General features: G+C 40.4%; 1 protein-coding gene and 2 long non-coding RNA genes across 3 annotated transcripts in view; 2 read left to right on the forward strand and 1 right to left on the reverse strand.

Annotated features, from left to right (window-relative positions):
* LOC117468091 (protein kinase C-binding protein NELL1-like) overlaps positions 1–20,244 on the forward strand; it is a 363,350-nt gene that overhangs the window by 307,682 nt on the left and 35,424 nt on the right. The window lies entirely within an intron of this gene.
* On the forward strand, positions 729–2,666 carry LOC117468098 (uncharacterized). Its single transcript, XR_004554428.2, has 3 exons — positions 729–952; positions 1,937–2,046; positions 2,587–2,666. It is a non-coding gene; the product is annotated as an uncharacterized lncRNA (long non-coding RNA).
* LOC139435597 (uncharacterized) lies at positions 2,399–3,369 on the reverse strand. Its single transcript, XR_011644824.1, has 2 exons — positions 3,293–3,369; positions 2,399–2,915 (listed from the first exon to the last, which is right to left on the reverse strand). It is a non-coding gene; the product is annotated as an uncharacterized lncRNA (long non-coding RNA).

The raw sequence follows: 20,244 nt of genomic DNA on the forward strand, positions 1-20,244 counted from the left end.
TGATTGGAATCCTTTGTTTACTTCCGTGACATCACTACAGGCAGTATGAGAAAAATAAATCACTTGTTTTTAGTATGTAAACATGTCACTGTAGAGGCAGACATACAAATATGAAACCTGAAAATAAGCCCCTTTGAGTCACTGAACTGGAAGCAACCTTTGCATTGACTCATGTATATGAGAAATGTTGGGCCTGTGTGCAATGACAAAGAAGAAGTGCACTCGAATATCACTGTTCTTTTTGAATGACCAACAAAGTAATTACTTGGACGATGTGTGTTTCTACACCTCAAACCGTTTTAATTCAAACCTTAGATTCATCATGCCATTATTTAACAACACTTTTTGCTTTGTTGTGGAGAAACAAACCTCAATAAAAAACTAAATATACGTTCAAACTGAACATTTGGACTCCTGAGAGGTAATCAGTGGTATGAAGGGCCGTGTAGGCCAAAATTCAAACTCACCTCACACACACACTACTGAAAACATCTGGCCTTGCACACACACTACTGAAATCCTCTCACATTCACTACTGAACACCTCACACACACACACTACTGAAAATTAAGCCTCACACACACACTACTGAAATCATCTCACGTTCACTACTGAACACCTCACACACACACTACTGAAAATTAACCTCACACACACACTCCTGAAAAACATTTTTCTGAAAGGTTCTCAGTAGGGAATGTGCATGTGTTTCACCTATGTGTGTGTGAGGGGATTCTTGCTGTAACGGAAGTCATTCTAATGTAACGGATGTCATTCTAATGTAACGGAAGTCAGTGGTCTCTTTGCTAGCCCCGTTAGCTTCATTAGCTCCAGGCTGCTACTCCGAAGTGGTTGTTGTGTTGATGCCTGGTGGAGTATTCTTCATTGAAATATCGCACTTATCGTATGGCTCTGCGGTTCAAACAGACCGTCCATGAATGCAGTTTATTCGGTAAGTACAATTCAAGCACTTTATTTCTTACTTGTTTTTTTATTCAGCTAACAAGCGAGGCGAAGCTACATCTGTGCTAACGATGCTATCCGTAGCATACAAGTTAAAACATAATGGAGAAGTGTAAAACATTGAGAAGGATTATACTGTAAAACATAAGGCTTCTCGGTGAGGTTGGTAACATAAGGTCATGCTTGTACATTAGTTAGTTTGCTAGTTAGGTAACTGTATGCATTGTTATTGTTAATTTAAAATAGCTATGCTCGACGATGCAGACAGCTAGCGTCACATTAGTGTTGAAGAGCAGAGTACTGTATGAGATTAACCTCACTATAAGATCTGTGTATCTGAAAAATATGAATCTCACATTTCCAGTTGGTTCCAGAAATAACGTTAACATAGATAGTGCAATATGGTTTGAAACTAGCTCGAAATAAGGTCTGTGGTTGAGACGCATTTAAGAGACGGGTCACGTTTTGTTCAGCCGGATAATATCCACATGTCTACCCTACTTTTATAATTTTCAAATCATAAATCTAGTTGCCAGAAGCAAAATGCTAACGGTATGCTTAAAGGAACTGCAGCTGCTTCAACGTCACGCCGATTTAAGATCCATATTCAAACATTATAAATGGTACAAGTTGAAGCGTTTGTTTGAACAGTTTGCAGGAACTTGCTTTCAAGCAGAACTTGAAAATGTACATAAATAGCTGTTAATAATGCTAACTAGCGAGCTAGCTGTGTAGATCTGCTGCACTATTTGCTACAGCCCGGCTGTCCGCAGCCGACTTTATAACAGTATTAAGTGAAAACCATTCAAAATATTTTATAGAATAAATCCGTTATCCAAATCCCATAAAAACACAAGACAACCAGCAATTAGACAATACCCTGTGTCGTATTTTTGTCGGATGAATGCAAGCTGATATTGTCACTTTTTAAAAAACCTAAATAAGGGTTGTTCCCTCTTGTTTTCTCTGTTAGGATAATACTACAGAAAATGGGCTCCGCGGAAGGTGACACCCTTGCAAACCAAAAAAGAGAAATACAAGTATTTGTATTCCCCCCGGTCTGCACGTTTTACGTTGCTTAAGGTAAGTGAACATGAAACTATTCAGCATAACTTTCAATAATAATCTACGGTATTTATTGAGTTTTGGGATATTACTTGCATACAAATCTATACATGCCTTAAGGTTTCTAAAACATACAATATGTGGTAAATTCAACAGTGGACCCAGCAAAGATTCACATTTTTGCACGATTTGTTATTGATTTGTTGCCGTTACTTAATTATACTTTTAATAAATTCAAGTCAAGCTTAGTTACATGTGATGGTAGCTATATGCTCTTACCTGTGTGCCTCCTCCGCAACCAAACTGTATTCAAACTCTTAAGTACCAGTTCTATCTACTTTAAACAATTAAAAAGACACAATCAACTACATTTATTGATATACCAATCTTTATTTTTGGGGCCTCTTCTTCTTTTAAATTAAACTTTCAGACATGAGATATTGAAATACAGTAATAGTTTTGTCTATTTAAAAAAGAATGAGCCATTCCTTACAGTTAACTTCATATTTCTTATTGTCTAAAGCATTTATGACACACATTTCCCCCTCATATTCACAGTGTGGATCAATTGAGACAGTGTGGAGACTTTGGGAGAAACCTCAGCGTGACGGATGTCCTGTCTGTGGGTTTGGCTGGAGAAGGTGGAGAGGTCTTTCTCTGGGATGAGGACGTGGCCTGATGGAGGAGGACCAGGTCTGATGAAGAAACCACCTAACTGCATCTGTGAGCCCATACTGGGCTCAGCTGCCACAAACAAATGATGGTCCTGTTTGACTTTGTGTTCACAATAAAAGTGTAGTTTCTTTAATCTGAAATCAGCTTTTCATTTTCTTCTTGTCCCTCTGAGAAAACGGTGAGGCTGTTGTGTCCTTCAGGTATGTCCTTTCCTAACAGAAATGACATTATTGCAGAGAAAGTGTGTTATTTAACGTTTGTTTATTTAGCGGCTGTAGAAATAATGTATTTTTTAAATGTTAATGTGTTTTTTTAATTCATCACTTTGTACTACAAAGATAATCAGATTATGAATGAACAGTCTGCAGTTAATCAACATTAAAATATTGTATTAAATAATATTCAACTGCTTGGTTGTCTCACTGCAAGAACCACTTTTACCACATCTTTTACAGACAATATGTAGAGACAAATGGTAGCAATTCTCACAATGTAAAATAATAATTGCCTTAAATACATTGAAATGTGAAAGCTGATTATAGTTGTTACTTTATCTATTTAAACCAGAACGTTTCTCGATTCCTTGTACCTTTGTGTCCATGCTGAAGTTCACTGATGTTTGGAATAGGTCTGTCTCTCGTGGTCAGCATCCTCTGGTCTGTCTGCATCACCTGGAAACTTTAAACAAACAGATATATGTAAAGTAACAATGTGTTGGTCACAGACTTTTTTACATGCAAATGTCATGTGATAATATTTTTGTTATCCTTAAAGAAAGTGCTGGATATCAAAGCCCTTACTGTATCTTATCAGTTGGATTGTGTATTATTGTATAGTTGTGGTCCTTTTTATTTTAGAATCGTTTTTCATGAGACATTCAATTTAAATATTTGTCCTATGCCATATTCACATTCATTTGTAACACACACGTAAGGGTAAAAGACAAACATCTTCAACAAATGTAATGCAATGAATAAGCTTCATTGTCACAGAAGCACACATAACGTCATATCTAATATTTAAACAAATCATTTCCTTGTCCCTAAAGCATTGACTGAGCTATTTTTCGTCCTCAAATGCAGGCATTAAGTTACATGTTCATGTTCTGCTGCCACAATAAGTCGGTTTCTCCAGTGTAATGATAATAAAATGCTAAGTAAGTATTGGTAATAATATTAATAAAAACAACAACGTTTGGGTTCGTTCGTTTAATATGATGAACGTTAACCAGTAAGCTTCAAAAATCAACTCCAGCTCAACAAACCATATTGCAATATCTACGTTAACGTTATTTCTGGAACCAACTGGAAATGTGAGATTCATATTTTTCAGATACACTGATCTTATAGTGAGGTTAATCTCATACAGTACTCTGCTCTTCAACACTAATGTGACGCTAGCTGTCTGCATCGTCGAGCATAGCTATTTTAAATTAACAATAACAATGCATACAGTTACCTAACTAGCAAACTAACTAATGTACAAGCATGACCTTATGTTACCAACCTCACAGAGAAGCCTTATGTTTTACAGTATAATCCTTCTTAATGTGTTACACTTCTCCATTATGTTTGAACTTGTATGCTACGGATAGCATCGTTAGCACAGATGTAGCTTCGTCTCGCTTGTTAGCTGAATAAAAAGACAAGTAAGAAATAAAGTGCTTGAATTGTACTTACCGAATAAACTGCATTCATGGACGGTCTGTTTGAACCGCAGAGCCATACGATAAGTGCGATATGTCAATGAAGAATACTCCACCAGGCATCAACACAACAACCACTTCGGAGTAGCAGCCTGGAGCTAATGAAGCTAACGGGGCTAGCAAAGAGACCACTGACTTCCGTTACATTAGAATGACATCCGTTACATTAGAATGACTTCCGTTACAGCAAGAATCCCCTCACACACACATAGGTGAAACACATGCACATTCCCTACTGAGAACCTTTCAGTAAAATGTTTTTCAGGAGTGTGTGTGTGAGGTTAATTTTCAGTATTGTGTGTGTGAGGTGTTCAGTAGTGAACGTGAGATGATTTCAGTAGTGTGTGTGTGAGGCTTAATTTTCAGTAGTGTGTGTGTGAGGTGTTCAGTAGTGAATGTGAGAGGATTTCAGTAGTGTGTGTGCAAGGCCAGATGTTTTCAGTAGTGTGTGTGTGAGGTGTTCAGTAGTGAATGTGAGAGGATTTCAGTAGTGTGTGTGCAAGGCCAGATGTTTTCAGTAGTGTGTGTGGAGGCTTAATTTTCAGTAGTGTGTGTGTGTGAGGTGTTCAGTAGTGAATGTGAGAGTATTTCAGTAGTGTGTGTGAAAGGCCAGATGTGTTCAGTAGTGTGTGTGTGAGGTGTTCAGTAGTGAACGTGAGAGTATTTCAGTAGTGTGTGTGCAAGGCCAGATGTTTTCAGTAGTGTGTGTGCGAGGTGAGTTTGAATTTTGGCCTACACGGCCCCTCATACAATTCTCCCCCACCATGCCGGAGATAAAGAAATTGTTGACTCTGAGAATGGGTCCGACACGTCAGCCACTTCACCGGACTACTGGGAGGTCAACAGCACATGAGAAACACCGAGTGGGAGCATGCCCTGAACATTACCTACCGCGATGCTTTGGCCAACCTCGAGACCGCAATAACTACAAAGTTCCCCGCCAAAGTCGACATGTGAAGAATCTATGCATGCAAGCAGAACCCGGAGGAAACAGTAAATGACTATTACCACCGCTTAGAACAAGTGTTCATCGAGAACAGCGGCATTATCAAACAAGAGGCCGGGGAACAAGCAGTATTGGGAGTCTGGGAGACACACCTCAGCAACGCTTTCCTCAATGGCCTATCCCTGGCTATTTCTGCATCGGTGCGAAACTCCTGCATTGGCGTAATGGACGGTGCCCGGCTGAAAGAAATTTGCCGACATGCCGTGCATGCCGAGAAACGCCTCTCAGAAGAAAAAGCCAGTGAGGAAAAGAAACGCCGCGACCGCAAAGACAAGGCCCAGCTGACCATGGTCGAGGCTGTTACAACCGCCTGGTCAAACCAAGGCCAAGGTGATAGCCAGGGCAGAGGGAACCGAGGAGGAGAAGGAGGTTTCCGAGGCCGTGGAGGAGAAGGCAGAGGACGAGGAGGAGGCCGAACCAATCGCTGTTTTAACTGCGGAGAGACGGGTCATCGGATCGCTGAATGCCCACACGAGAAGCAGAAAAAGAACTTTCGATCGGATAAATCGGACCGTAACAAAGACAATTCTTCACACACACACACACACACACACACACACACACACACACACACACACACACACACACACACACACACACACACACACACACACACACACACACACACACACACACACACACTTGAATGACACAAGCACACTTTTATTTCCATGCAACTCTCTGATTGGTCAGGTGTCTTGCCTCTGTTGCATTCACTGAACACGGGAAATTACAGTTCTGTCGTCCTCTCTAGTGTCTTGATGTGGTTCACGTAAAGCACGGTTAATGTATTATATTATGGAGGTAGAATTGTCCGGGGCTACAGAAACAACATTCGGGGCAGGCCAAAATATTATTTTACCAACAATGTGGAATTTATTGGCTACATATTACACAGATTATGCACAGCGGGAGCAGCAATAACTGTCACATAATAATTCAGAGAGGAGAGCTCCGCACCCCCTGCCTGCCGCTAGGGGGTGCTGCAGCGCCCTCAGCACCCCCCTTCCCGCGCCCATGTAGCCTCCCGATAAACAGCCTCAAATGTCAATTAATTAATTAACGAGGCAAGCTAATTCCTCAGTGTTGTTCCCTGAAAGAGACTTTTAATACCCAAAAGTAACATTCCAAAGATGCAACCTGGCACAGACTTTACATTGGTGCCTGTAAATGTAATTGTATTGGCTGACAAAATGTAGAATCATTATTTTTGACATGGCTACTCTGTTTCTAAAAACCGTTGCCTTTCTTTGAACCTTTTTAAAGGGTATAAAAAACCATGCAGAAATGGAGAGTTCTAGTGAAGAGCAGATGAGGTGCAGAATGCAGTTCTCCTCCCTCATGCCACTAATGGGTCCCTGTCTGTGGCCCTCTGGCTGCTGCCTGAGGCCGCTACAGATGTGATGCTGTGCAAAATAACTGTATCTCTGAATCTGTGTCAGTCTCTGTGTGTCAAACTGTTTTTCTCTATGTGCATATCTCATTCTCAGAAGAACATGGTCTGATTTCTTCTCACTGTGTGCTAAAAGACGAGAAATAACAGTGATAACATCTTAACAGAACCCTGAGAACCTGGAAAGACCAAACTAGAAAAATATACATTTTTGAAGAAAAGGTAGGAGGTAAATTGATAGGTAAAAAAAGTGTGATTTTGTGGAAGTAATATTTTAAATGAAGATTTGATTGAAACTATGAAAGAGTTTGAAGTGGCAGTGAAAAATAAAGTGCTAATGATCAGTGGCGTCGCCTGGCCTGGGCATTCGGGGCTTGAGCCCAGGTTTTTTCTGTAGCCCCGGACTATTCTTCCTCAACAATTTAATACATTAACCGTGCTTTACCTGAACCTCATCATGACATTAGAGCAGGGGTCTCCAACCTTTCTTCATCTGAGAGCTACTTTGAAAAAATGAAAGTGGCCAAGAGCTACATTTATTCACATAGCCCTCATCAGTTGAATTAAGCTATACTTTTGTACACGTGTGAAATTGCAAAACCTAAAGCTTATCACAAATCTTAACTTCACATCAAGGTCCAAGAAAACGAAAATGTCTCGCATATTATTATGGCCCTCATAGTAGGCCTAAGCAAGTCACTGAGAATTCACATAAATGTCCTTAATCACCACCTGACAAGCATATTATGCACTTATGAATGGCGCTGCATGGAGTCCACCATAGAGGTGTATGCTGAAGTGTACCCACTTAGGTGCACTCTAAGAGTCATTTAAATGTTCAGTCACTGTCATTTAAATGTTCAGTCACTGTCAGCCTGTCACTCATTATTTTCAGGGAGGGGGCGGGGTTTGGAGGAATGGAGAGGAAACAGTGATTGCGGAAGCTTTCCTCCTGCCTTCACAAACTTTACACAAGTATTTATGAACTGAAAATAGCAAGAGGACATTCATACTCTGCGATCCGAGACTTGATTAAATCCACCAAAAACCTGACGTGACGATAACGAGTGTTTTTCAAAAAACACAAATCCCTCCCTGTGTCTCTCTGAGCCGCAGCGGCAGGGCCTGATTCAGAGCGGGGCATTCTGCTGTTGGATCTGGACTGGTGTTGGTGGAGAAAGCAGACTGCTCCGTGTGTGGTGTCGCTGTGCCGCTGTTACGTCTGTTCCTTGATCTCTGCGTCACTGGCCAATTTGATATTCGTGTAATTCTAAAATCAAAAAAGTTATTGTCCAGCCGCGGCCGAAAAATCAAGAAACAACCTTACAACGCTATAATCGATAATCGAGCGGCGAGCTACTGAAAAGCTGCCCGCGAGCTACCGGTAGCTCACGATCGACGTGTTGGAGAGCCCTGCATTAGAGAGAACGGCAGGATTGTAATTTCCCGTGTTCAGTAAATGCAACAGAGGCAAGACACCAGACCAATCAGAGAGTTGCATCATGGAAATACAGAACAAGTACTTCTGGGTCTCTGTTTCATTCAAGCTCGGCTCTGTGTGTGTGGCAATAGCGCATTTAGTGTGATTGAGCGAGCGAGCAAGAGAGAGAGAGAGAGAGAGTGCGCACCGGTGCCAGCAGGGACCATGGGGCACCAGGGGCAGGGACCGTGTTGTTAGCATCTGGTTAGCTAGCTGCACTAACGGACATTAGGAGCTGTTTCCACAACAAGCTGGAGGAGAGTCCTCTCCTGACAGACTGAGAGACTCAGGTGAGCTAAAGGACTCTCTGAGTGTTTAGATACTTAACTTTAGTATAACTTATCTCAGTGGGTCTCAAACGGTTTGGTCACGAATTATGTAAACGATTATTTCCGAGGCACACCTTCATACGATCATTATAGTTATAAAAAAAAATTAAGAAAAAAATGAAAAACAGTTATGAGTGTTTAGATACTTAACTTTAGTATAACTTATCTCAGTGGGTCTCAAACGGTTTGGTCACGAATTATGTAAACGATTATTTCCGAGGCACACCTTCATACGATCATTATAGTTATAAAAAAAAATTAAGAAAAAAATTAAAAACAGTTATGAAATACTATATGACAGTAAAACAAGAATACAGTTTAAAAGGGGAGTGATTTGTAAAATATCCATAAAGAGAAATAAAATCTGTTTACAGTTCTGTTTCATATAGGTGTTGAGAGATCCATAGATCTAGGCCTGTCGCGATAAGCAATTAATTGACTTATCGTACGATAAATAAAAATGAACTCGATAACTTTTCTGACCTCGATAAATTGCCGTTTACATGTGTGTTTGTTTTTTTTTTTTTTTTTTTATAAACTTTGTTTATTGATTTTCGTACACAAATTAAACAGAGATGACAGAGCAGTTGTGATTGACAGTGTCACATTACAGTTGTGCAGATCACATAACATATGAAACATTACAACAAGACAGACAAAAACAAAAACAAACAAAAAAACAAAAAAAAACAGTCGGCTTTGTCACACAACAAAACACAACCTCATTCTCCTAATGATGGTAATAGTACAAATACATTTAAAATGCTTCACATATACATATATACACACATACATATCCATACATATCCATATAAAATAATAATAAAAAGATATATACACATACATATTCGGGTCTTATTCCGGAATATCCGGGAAGGTCATCCTCCCTGCATATATGGCAAAGAAAGGCCCCCAGACACTCCGGAACTTCCTGGAGGAGCCTCTCAATGTGTAACGGATTTTTTCAAGCTGCAAATTATTAAAAATGTCCCTTATCCACCTACTGTGGGAAGGTGGTGTTGGTGATTTCCATCTTGTTAGAATAAGACGTCTTGCTAGTAATGTTGCAAAGGCTATAAGGTCTGCTTTGAGCCTAGGCAAAGGCAGGTTTGGGATGCCAAATACTGCAGTAATGGCATTAGGCTCTATAAGCGTCCCAGTTACCTCTGACAAAGTACTGAAAATTGAAGTCCAGTAGTTGTGCAGAGACGTACATGACCAAAACATATGCAAATGGTTTGCAGGTGTTTGGTGACATTTTTCACAAGAAGGATCTATATTGTCAAACACTTTGAACAGCCTGACTTTAGTCCAATGGGTGCGGTGAACAACTTTACACTGAATCAAACCATGTCTTGCGCAGACGGATGAAGTACTGTATGCACACGCTTAAGAATATTGCCCCAAAGATCCTCTGAGATCTCCTGCCCCAAATCCTCCTCCCAAACAGCTTTCAGAGAGTTTAGAGAGGTTGAAGATAGGGTTTGGATTTGATTGTAAATACACGAGATAATTCCTTTCATCACAGGGGCCTGAGTGAGAAAAGCATCTAGAGGCGTGTCATCAGGCAGGTTAGGAAACTGAGCATATCTATTGCGAGCAAAACTCCGAATTTGCAGGTATCTAAAAAAATGATGTTTAGGATGAGAGAACAATTCTGAGAGCTGTTGAAAAGATGCAAAAGTGTTCTCAATATATAAATCTTTAAATGTTTTAATACCAAGGTTTGACCATATAGAAAATGCACCATCTGATATGGAGGGGGGGAAAACATGATTTGCAGCTAGTGGAGCCGAGGTAGAAAAAGCTTGCAGACCAAAGTGACGTTTAAACTGATTCCAAAACCTTAAGGAGGTTTTAACAACTATATTTTTAGCATAGAGGGAAACCAGGCTGTTGTGTACAAGTGTACAAGTGATGTCAGTGACACAGGCTAAGAGGAACAAGACTCCATAGCCAGCCAAGCCGGGCGAGGATGAAGTGTATTGGACCTAAGCCAATACTGTAAGATTCTTAGGTTGGAAGCCCAATAGTAAAATCTAAAGTTTGGCAAGGCCATTCCTCCAAGAGGCTTTGGCCTTTGTAGAAAGTCTTTACGAGGTTTCTTTTTGTTCCAAATAAACTCCTAAATTGAGCTATCAATTATCTGAAAAAACACTTATAAAATGATGGACTCCCTGAAAAATAGGTATACACTGAAACAGATAGGCACATTTAGGGAGAGTATTCATTTTTACTGAGTTGATCCTCGCGGCCAAATTTAAAGGGAGCAGTGACCAGCGTTCAAAGTCTTGTTTCATACGTTCTAAACAGGGTGTAAAATTGGCCTTAAAGAGACTTTTAAATGTGCTAGTAACTTGTATTCCAAGATATGTAAAGCTTTGCAGAGATACTTTAAATGGGAAGTTATGTAAAGGACATTTACGTGCGGTTGAGTTTAGAGGAAATAATTCACTTTTACCAAGATTAAGTTTATATCCTGATATGAAACCAAATGAGTCCAGCGTGGCAAGTGTAGCAGGGATTGAAACAGACAAGTTTGAGAGATACATAAGAAGATCGTCCGCATAAAGAGAGACTCTCTGTTCTGCGCCATTTCTGGTTATCCCAGTAATGAGGGGGTTAGAGCGAAGCGCAATGGCGAGGGCGAAAAGCAAAGGACTCAAAGGGCAACCCTGTCTGGTGGACCTATGAAGAGGGAAATATTCCGGTTGATTGTTATTAGTTCTAACAGAGGCCTGAGGCGAGGAGTAAAGCAGTTTAATCCAGGTCGTAAACTTTTTCCCAAAGCCACATTTGTCTAAGGAGTAGAAGAGATAGCCCCACTCCACACGTTCAAAAGCCTTCTCTGCGTCTAGCGATATTAATGCTTCTGGAGCACTAGAAGAAGATGGTTTATAAATTGTATTAAACAACCGTCTTAAATTAAAAAAAGAGTGTCTATTTTTAATGAAACCTGTTTGATCAGGGGAGATAACAGAGGGAAGTGTCGACTCAAGGCGTAAAGCTAAGAGTTTAGACAGTAGTTTGAAGTCTACATTCAAGCAAGCTTATAGGACGAAACAAGGCACAGGACAAAGGGTCCTTATTCTTTTTCAAAATGAGGGAAATCGAGGCCTGAGTGAGAATCTGGGGTAATTTAAGAGATTCAAATGAGTCATTAAACATGTCAATTAAAATAGGAGCCAATTTATGTAAAAATGCCTTATAGAATTCAGCAGTGTAGCCGCCTGGTCCTGGACACTTTCCACATTGCATGGACTTGGCTGCAGTAGCCAGTTCCTCAATAGTAATATTTCTTTCCAAATCGTCAACAAAGTCAGGGTGAACGGTGGGTATATGGAGTGAGTTAAAGAAACTATCCAAGTGTGAAGAGTCGGTTGTGTTTTCAGAAGTATACAACGATACGTACAAATCTTTAAACTCATCATTGATTTTCTTAGGATCAATCGTCGAGCCTGAAGAGGTCCTAATCTGGGGAATTTGGTGAGACGACAATGTCTGTCGCAATTGATAGGCTAGCAATCTAGCCTTATCCCCATGTTCATAATAAGTATGTCTAGATTTCAGTAACATTTCTGTTGTGTGATCCGTAGCTAAGACCTCAAACTCAGTTTGTAAGGAGAGGCGCTCCTTGTATAAATCTGGAGAAGGAGAAGCAGAATAAATTGCGTCCAGCTGTGCAATGCGTCTTTCCCTCCTCACTTTCCTCTCATAGCCGCTGTAAGAAATTATTTCACCTCTGATGTATGCCTTTAAGGTCTCCCACAACAGTGACGCGGACACATCAGGAAACAAATTCCACAAAGTCTTCATTTGAAAGCAAACGATTATTGAAACGCCATGGAGCACGGTTTTTATCAGACCCTGTGAAATGTATCCTCATAGTGACTGGGGCATGGTCAGATATGACTATCGCATTATGGGAAATTGATTTCACAGAAGGAAGAATTATATTGTCTATGAGAAAATAATCTATACGAGTAAAAGTGTGGTGGACATTTGAGAAAGATGAATATTCCTTTCCAGAGGGATTAAAAAAACGCCAGGGGTCAGAAATGGCAAATTGCTTTTTAAAGGATTGAATTGCCTTAGCAGACCTAGACGGCTTACAGTTTCGGGTCGATGATCGGTCCAGTTGATGATCCAGCCAACAGTTGAAATCCCCTCCCAAAATAAGGAAATGTGAGGATATATCTGGTAGAATGGAAAATAAATGTGTAAAAAACACATCATCATCCCAGTTTGGTCCATATACATTGACAAGAAGCACTGGAATAGAATACATTTTACCACTAACAATTAAGTACCTCCCGTTTTGGTCTGCAGTCACATTTGAACACACAAAAGGAATTGACTTGTGCAATAAAATAGTTACTCCCCTAGATTTCCCCGTGAAAGAAGAGTGGTAGGTATGGCCAATCCAACTGGCCTTTAATCTGCTCTGATCAGAGACCCTAAAATGAGTTTCTTGTAGAAAAATTATCTGTGCACCCAGGTGCTTGAGATGGTGCAAAACTTTGCTGCGCTTAACAGGATTGTTAAGGCCCCTACAGTTCCAGGTAGAAAATTGAAGCCCCTCTCCATCTTGTTGTATTAATTTAGGTGAAACCATAGAAGCATCTTAAGAGGCAAAGAGTGAAGCATAATATAACATATTTAGCGGAATGAGATATAACGAATAACAGCATTTCAACATGTACAATGTTGACAGACCAAGCCGACACGAAAAACACAAAAAAGAAACAACCAAAAAAAAACAAACACACAATATAGAACAACCCTTTGTGGTAAAAGAACCACGTTACTCCCTCCCACCTTGGCAGAAGTGCCTCCCCATGCGAGACACGCAGATCAAACCTTCCGTCGTAGCTACTACCATCCTAGGCTACTACTAACACAGCCTAAAGCTACCCAAAGAGAACGGTGACTGGGTAAAACAAGAGTAAACACGCACAAAATAAACAGAACATTAGTACGTTCGTCACACGTTTAGACATGTTGTCAGTGACTAATTATCATGGAAAGCTACAATGACTTACTGGGAGATGCAGTCCAAGTTGTCATGAACAAAAAAAGAAGAAGTGTGACAAGGAGCCGGCTCTGCTAGCTCAGCCCTGCTCCTTCACACAGTACTTGGAGTGACTGCTTTCTTGAGTTTTGTATTGACAAAGTCATTTGCAGCTGTAGGATCTTCAAACCGATGTGTGTCTCCGCTCGGCAGCGTGATTCGGAGCACCGCTGGGTAGAGAAGTCCAAACTTAATGCCCGGACATGAGTGCAGCTGACGCTTGACAGTTCCAAAAGCAGCTCGCTTTTTAGCGACGGTGGAGGTGTAGTCAGCAAAGATAGAAATCCTCTTACCCTGACAGAGGAGGGGAGACAGTTCCCCGGCCCGACGTAGGATCTCATTGCGAATGTGAAAGTAATGAACTCTTACGACGAATGGTCGGGGTGCATCTCCCTCTCTGGGACCTGTCCCGCAGTGTACGATGAGCTCGATCTAGCAGGGGCTTTTCATCCAGGCGAAGTATTTCCTGAAGTAGTTTGGCGATAAACTCAGTAGGACGAGGTCTCTCCAATCCCTCCGATATGCCCACCAGCCGAATATTATTCATTCTGGATCTCCCCTCCAGGTCCTCGCACCGATCATCAACATGTTTAGCCTGAGCCGTTAGCCTGCTAACTGTAGCTTCCAGCTCCGTTATCCGGTCGCTATGGTCTGTAGCAGCTCGTTCAAGCTCAAGCACAGTTTGCCCGTGTTGCTCGACTTTAGCTTGTAATGGTCCTATTGACTCTTTTAGTTATTTTCGGACAGAGGTAATCTCGGAGCGTAGGCTGGAAGACAAAGAGTCAATTTTTTGTCAAAAATGTTGGCTTTCAGGGAGTCCATCATACTTTGTAAAAGTTCGGCGTCGAGTGCGTTAGCTTCAGCCACCCCTCGAGTAGCGTTAGCCGGGTCAGGCAAAGGCGAGGTTTTGCTGCGGCCTCCTCTCTGTGCTTCGGATTTTTGGCGAGCAGAAGAAATGTTGGTTGTTTTGGTTAACAAAAGTCACGTATGACGAATCCTTAGTTTATGTTCTATTTCATTTCAACAATAAAATACCAAAATTGTGCAGGATTTATGAAAATAAGTCACATTCTCAGGAGCAGCGGAGAAACACGTCTTACATCCTCAGTGCCCGTGACTCCTCCTCACATGCGTGTTTGTTTACATAAGAATATGACCAGCATTTTAGCCAGGCGCGCTGTGGCTGCCGGCGAGGCGCGCTGTGGCTGCCGGCGAGGCGCGCTGTGAGCGGCGGGGCTCACACACAGCCAGGTCAGGACACCCCGCGTGCAACAGCCAAATTAATAACATAGAGACAAGCAGGAGATAACGTGTGACTTACTCGAGGGGAATTTGAAGTTAAATGGAAGTGGTTGCAAAACCTAACTCCATCTCCGGTGTGGGAATATTTTGGATTTAAGCCAAATCAACGAGGCGAACCTACAGACTTGAATGGGCCGGGCAGTGTGTTGCATTTTTTTTAAAAAGGTAGCAACAAAAGCTAACAATACGACCAACCTTAAACTGCACCTGAAACACAACCACCCCATTCCGTTTTCCCAGCTGGGAACAAACATGGCAGCTGGAGATGGAGAGCCCCCACCTTCCTGACAGTTTGCAATCATATGCATTTGCCCGACAATGCAAACATCTTGGTGTTCCTTGCTTGAAATATTTGAAATACAGATTTGGATATGATATGATATTTATTTATATATATTTACAAATAGATATATTTATTTATGTATTGATTGATTGATTGATTGATTTATTGATTGATAGATAGATATAGTCTTTTTAATTTATTGTTTTGGTTGTATGTGATTTTAATACATTTTCTATAATTTAACTTGTTTTATTTATTATAATTTATATATTTGAATATTATTTCACATTTAATTTGCAATGTTGAATGTTCAATAAAAAGTTCTGTTTGAAAGGATGTACTTTAATTATTATTATCATTATGTCAGTGGTCTTACAACAATATTATCGTTTATCGCAATAATTTCCGGGAAAATGTATCGTCCAACAAAATTAATTATCGTGACAGGCCTACATAGATCTCTTAATTTTGCTCTCAAAGTGCACCAGATTGATGCTTTTAACTTAAATATATATATTTTTTAAATCCCGGTGGAGCATGCCCCCGGACCCCCCTAGAGGAGGGTGAGGACCCCCCTAGAGGAGGGTGAGGACCCCCCTAGAGGATGTTAGGTCCATCCACTTTACCTCTGCTTACATCTATATGCTGTGAGCTGATTATTGAGCCTTCATTGTAACAGTCGCGGGTGTACTGTGTATGTGCGTGTGGGGAGTGTTGGAGTAGAAAATTCCACTGTGGCCCGATACCTTAATGGGAAACCCTACATGTTTGAGCACCCTCTATGAAATGTCAAGCTACCCCACAGCACCCCAAAAAGAAAATGTCTGGCGCCACCACTGTGGGCTAAACCCTGAATATTTCCAGGTCCAGGAAACGCCCCTGCTAATGATTATAGGAGCCTGAGTTATCAACACATTCTCACTCCCAACTCGGCCTATGTTTATGTTATGTCAGGGTCCCTGTCGTCACTTGGTAATAGACGAGTTGGGATTGTGGCGAAATGCTCTCCGCAGATCCATTCTTACAGAGTTTATCAACCTTTTTCTTACTCAATATCAAGCCAAACTTATTGTTTTTACTTCTTTATTTTAATTGAATAATGTAGGACTTTTGTTGCCGTCAGTTATGGGGAGAGTAGGGGATCAGAATACTGAAATCTGTATTGTTTCATAGTTTTTTCCTTCTAATTTTGTATTCTTTTCTAAACCAAACACTGTTATTTACTCAACAATAAGACACAATTATTCTTGTGTTTATTTATTTGTTTGATTGTATAATGTTGGACTTTTGGAGTCCGTCAGGACCGAGGGTCGGAGCAGCTCATAGTAGTTGCTTTAGATAATTTTACACCTGGAAGTAAGTATTCTCACCGCTTTGCTCAAACCCCGTGATCAGTCCTCAAGCTCTGTGATTGGATGTTTTAGCCGCAATACACGGTGGGATATGGTGTTTATGTGATGTGAAATCTGAAAACATTTCCGAGTGCTTGCTTTTCTATTTGGAAGTCATCACGGTTCGGCTGCATTAAATATTACATATCTGCCGTAGTTCTCTATTTATAGAGCCCTGATGAGAAGACTTCTGGACAAACAGGAAGAACTGCCGCCGAAACTGAATATGTGACATGTCTTTATGGTGTTTTGTCTTGTCTATATCTGTTTTTGGTTTTCTGTCTGCGTTGTGTTTTGTCTTGTTTAGATCTGTCTGTGGTTCCCTGTCGTTAGTTTCCCTGGTGTGTCTGATTACCCGATTGTGTTCACCTGTGGCCCCTGTGTTTTCTCCTCCCTCCTCACCTGTGTCTTGTTTGTGTGATTAGTCTTGTGTGTATTTAAGTTCTGGTTTTTTCTGTCTGTCTTTGTCGGTTCGTCTTGTGTCATGACTAGTTCGTCGGTGAGTGTTCTGTTTTGTCTTTGTTTATCACCTATCCTTGAAATAAAGGAATTTTCACTTTATTCTGCATTTGGGTTCTGCCTGCTTCACGGTGCACAGCTGATAGAAAGGGACACCTAGTTGTTAAAGCACGTTATTTAATTTTATTATTAGATATTAATAGGAAACAGACAGACAATCTAATAAGGCTTTATTTAAACATTAAAGAATACTTTAGGTTAAGGTCTTCTTTTGAATAAGAAAAAAGCTTTGGGGGTATACATATTAAGCCTCACAAAGTACTAATATATTGCTTTCCTGCAATGTTAACTACTGTATGTTTAAGCACTTATTTTAATTGATATTATACATATGTATTATACTCTTATAAGATGTATGTAGATAGTATAAGAAATGTGAAGAATACGACAGTTTAATGGTGGAGGTATACACACATATTTAGTGGTGCACGATAATTATCGTGCACATGACGTCATAATGAATTATGACGTCATCCCGATAAAACCGATACAAGTATTAATAGCCCCGATAATATACAATATATTTTTTGGGTAAAAAAAAAAGAAAAAAATACTGCGGTGTGGGTGGATTGGGATGAGGGGCACTTGTTTTTCACTCGGCTCCTCCCGTTTTGCCAGTACTGTGGTATAGTGGTTTAGGAAGAGGGGAGTTTTTCACAAATCCAGCGCTCCCTAACTCATGCCTGGCTGTGACGTAAATGGTGTGCGACCGTGAAGCCAGGACAGTAAACAAACATGTCGTCGGTAGTATGGGACTATTTCAAAGTTTCAGAGTTAGATAGTTCGCTTGCTATTTGTATTAACAAATGCAATGCAGAAGTTCCACGAGGAGGGAAAAAGGCAACGAGCTATAATACTTCCAACCTGATTAGTCACCTGAAACATCGCCATCGCTACGATGGTGTGTTAAAAGTGTACGAAGACGCCTGCGCTGCTAAACTAGCGGCAAATCCAAAGCCAGCTGCAAAGGCACCGGGGCTTTTACCTATCGACGAGGCTTTTGAAAAAGGCAAGAAGTTTGCCAGATTTGTTTGGGAAAATAAATATGGTCACTTTGAAGAGTCAAAACTTATCGGTTTCAAAAAACAAATATCGTGCATCCCTAAACATATTGATATCATCTCCAAACTTGTGAGGCATTCAATAAATAAAGAACACAGAATTATTAAATATAAAACACAGAATTTGTGTGATTATACTAAATGATTTACAAATAAAACCACTGCATATATTTACAACTGTTACACATGCTGCTGTAATGAAAATGTTTCCAACTTGGGATCAATAAAGTATATCTTATCTTAAGATGATCGATGGTTACTGCCGTATTTGCTAAATGTGCCTCTGAACCTTGACAAGTGCATGTTTCAGGCCTATCAATTAACAACAGGAGGGGTCACAGACATAAGACCAGCTGTTAAATAAAGCTCTTCTGACCTTAGCTGTTATGTGGGTATATATTAATGCTGCCCATTATGGACACAAGCAATTTTCACCCATTTATTAATTATATGTTTTAAATTTGAGTGTTTCCTATCCCCTAAACCTCCAGGGATGTACACAGTTTAATACTGGCAACTTCTTATTATGGGAAATACGAAAACGTCTTTTAAAACTACAATTCCCAGTAGAGACGTGCCATAGAACATGTTGCGAAACACACAATAGCCAGCATGTGTAGTTCTGGGGACGGGGTGGGGGAGACGGGGTGGACCCGTTCAAAACCAGTTTTGGACAGTCTGCAGTATCCCATTTCAAAGTGCTGTTCGACGCTCGGTATAACCCTCGGCGCACACTCAAACATCCAATCACAGAGCTTGAGGACTAATCACGGGGTTTGTCAAGCGAAGCGGAGAGAATACTTACTTCCGGGTGTAAAATTCTCTAAAGCAACTACTATGAGCTGCTCCGACCCTCGGTCCTGACGGACTCCAACTTGTGTTTATTAATCAAACAAATAAATAAACACAAGGATAATTGTGTGTTATTGTTGAGTAAATAACAGAATGTGGTTTAGAAAAGAATACAAAATTAGAAGGAAAAAACGAACAAACAATACAGATTTCAGTTTTCTGAGCCCCTACTCTCCCCCTAACTGACAGCAACAAAAGCCCGAAATTATTCAATTAAAAATAAAGAAGTAAAAACAATAAGTGTGGTTTGATATTGAGTAAGAAAAAGACTTATAAACGCTGTGAGAATAGATCTGCGGAGAGCATTTCGACGCGATCCCAACTCGTCTATGACCAACGTTCAGGGAGCTCTATGCAAGTCAATGGGACTCCCTGATAGTTGAAACTCAATGCTAAAGGGCCCCCCCTTGCATTGGAAAGTGATGACAGGGACCCTCACATGACTTCAACATAGGCCGAGTTGGGAGTGAGAATGTGTTGGAATTGTCAGTAGAAATGTCACTGTTCAGATTAAGGATATTATGTAAAGGTTACTTATCGTAACCCTAGAACTTTAAGTACTGGTGGAGCCCTTGGCATACATATTCCTCAGGTGTTACTGTTATTGAAGAGTTTGGTATTCATTCTTACCTCTGCAGAGAATGTTATGATGTTGGCTTGGTTTGCATGTTTGTCTCTTAGATTGTCAGCAGGATTTGAAAAAAAACAACTTGAAACTTGATTGAAGAGTGTAGCATGAGTCAAGGGAGAACCCATTCACTTTTGGAAAATATCTAAATCATCAGGCAGATGCAGACATTTTGTTTCACTTTCGTTGAGTTTGCATGATTTGTGCATCCTTTACATGGTTTCCTAATAACTGGGAAATGCACATAACAGGTTGGAAACAACAACTCAGTACCAGTTATAAATATGTGCTCTAATGTTCTGTGCAAATACAACACATCATCTCTATTGAGTCCATGTTGTTTCAACATTACAACTTACACCTCATGAACACACCAAAGTCAGAATAACAACTTCCCAAAGAGGCCTTTTCATGTTCTACGTGTTTCTATTACCCACTAAGATCAAAAGTTTATCCACCATCAGGTGTTGCCGCTCTTTGTTGTTTGACTTCATTCATCATTTACAACTGTCTTATATATT

This window comes from Pseudochaenichthys georgianus, chromosome 3, assembly GCF_902827115.2.
Source record: "Pseudochaenichthys georgianus chromosome 3, fPseGeo1.2, whole genome shotgun sequence".
Lineage (NCBI taxonomy): Eukaryota > Metazoa > Chordata > Actinopteri > Perciformes > Channichthyidae > Pseudochaenichthys > Pseudochaenichthys georgianus.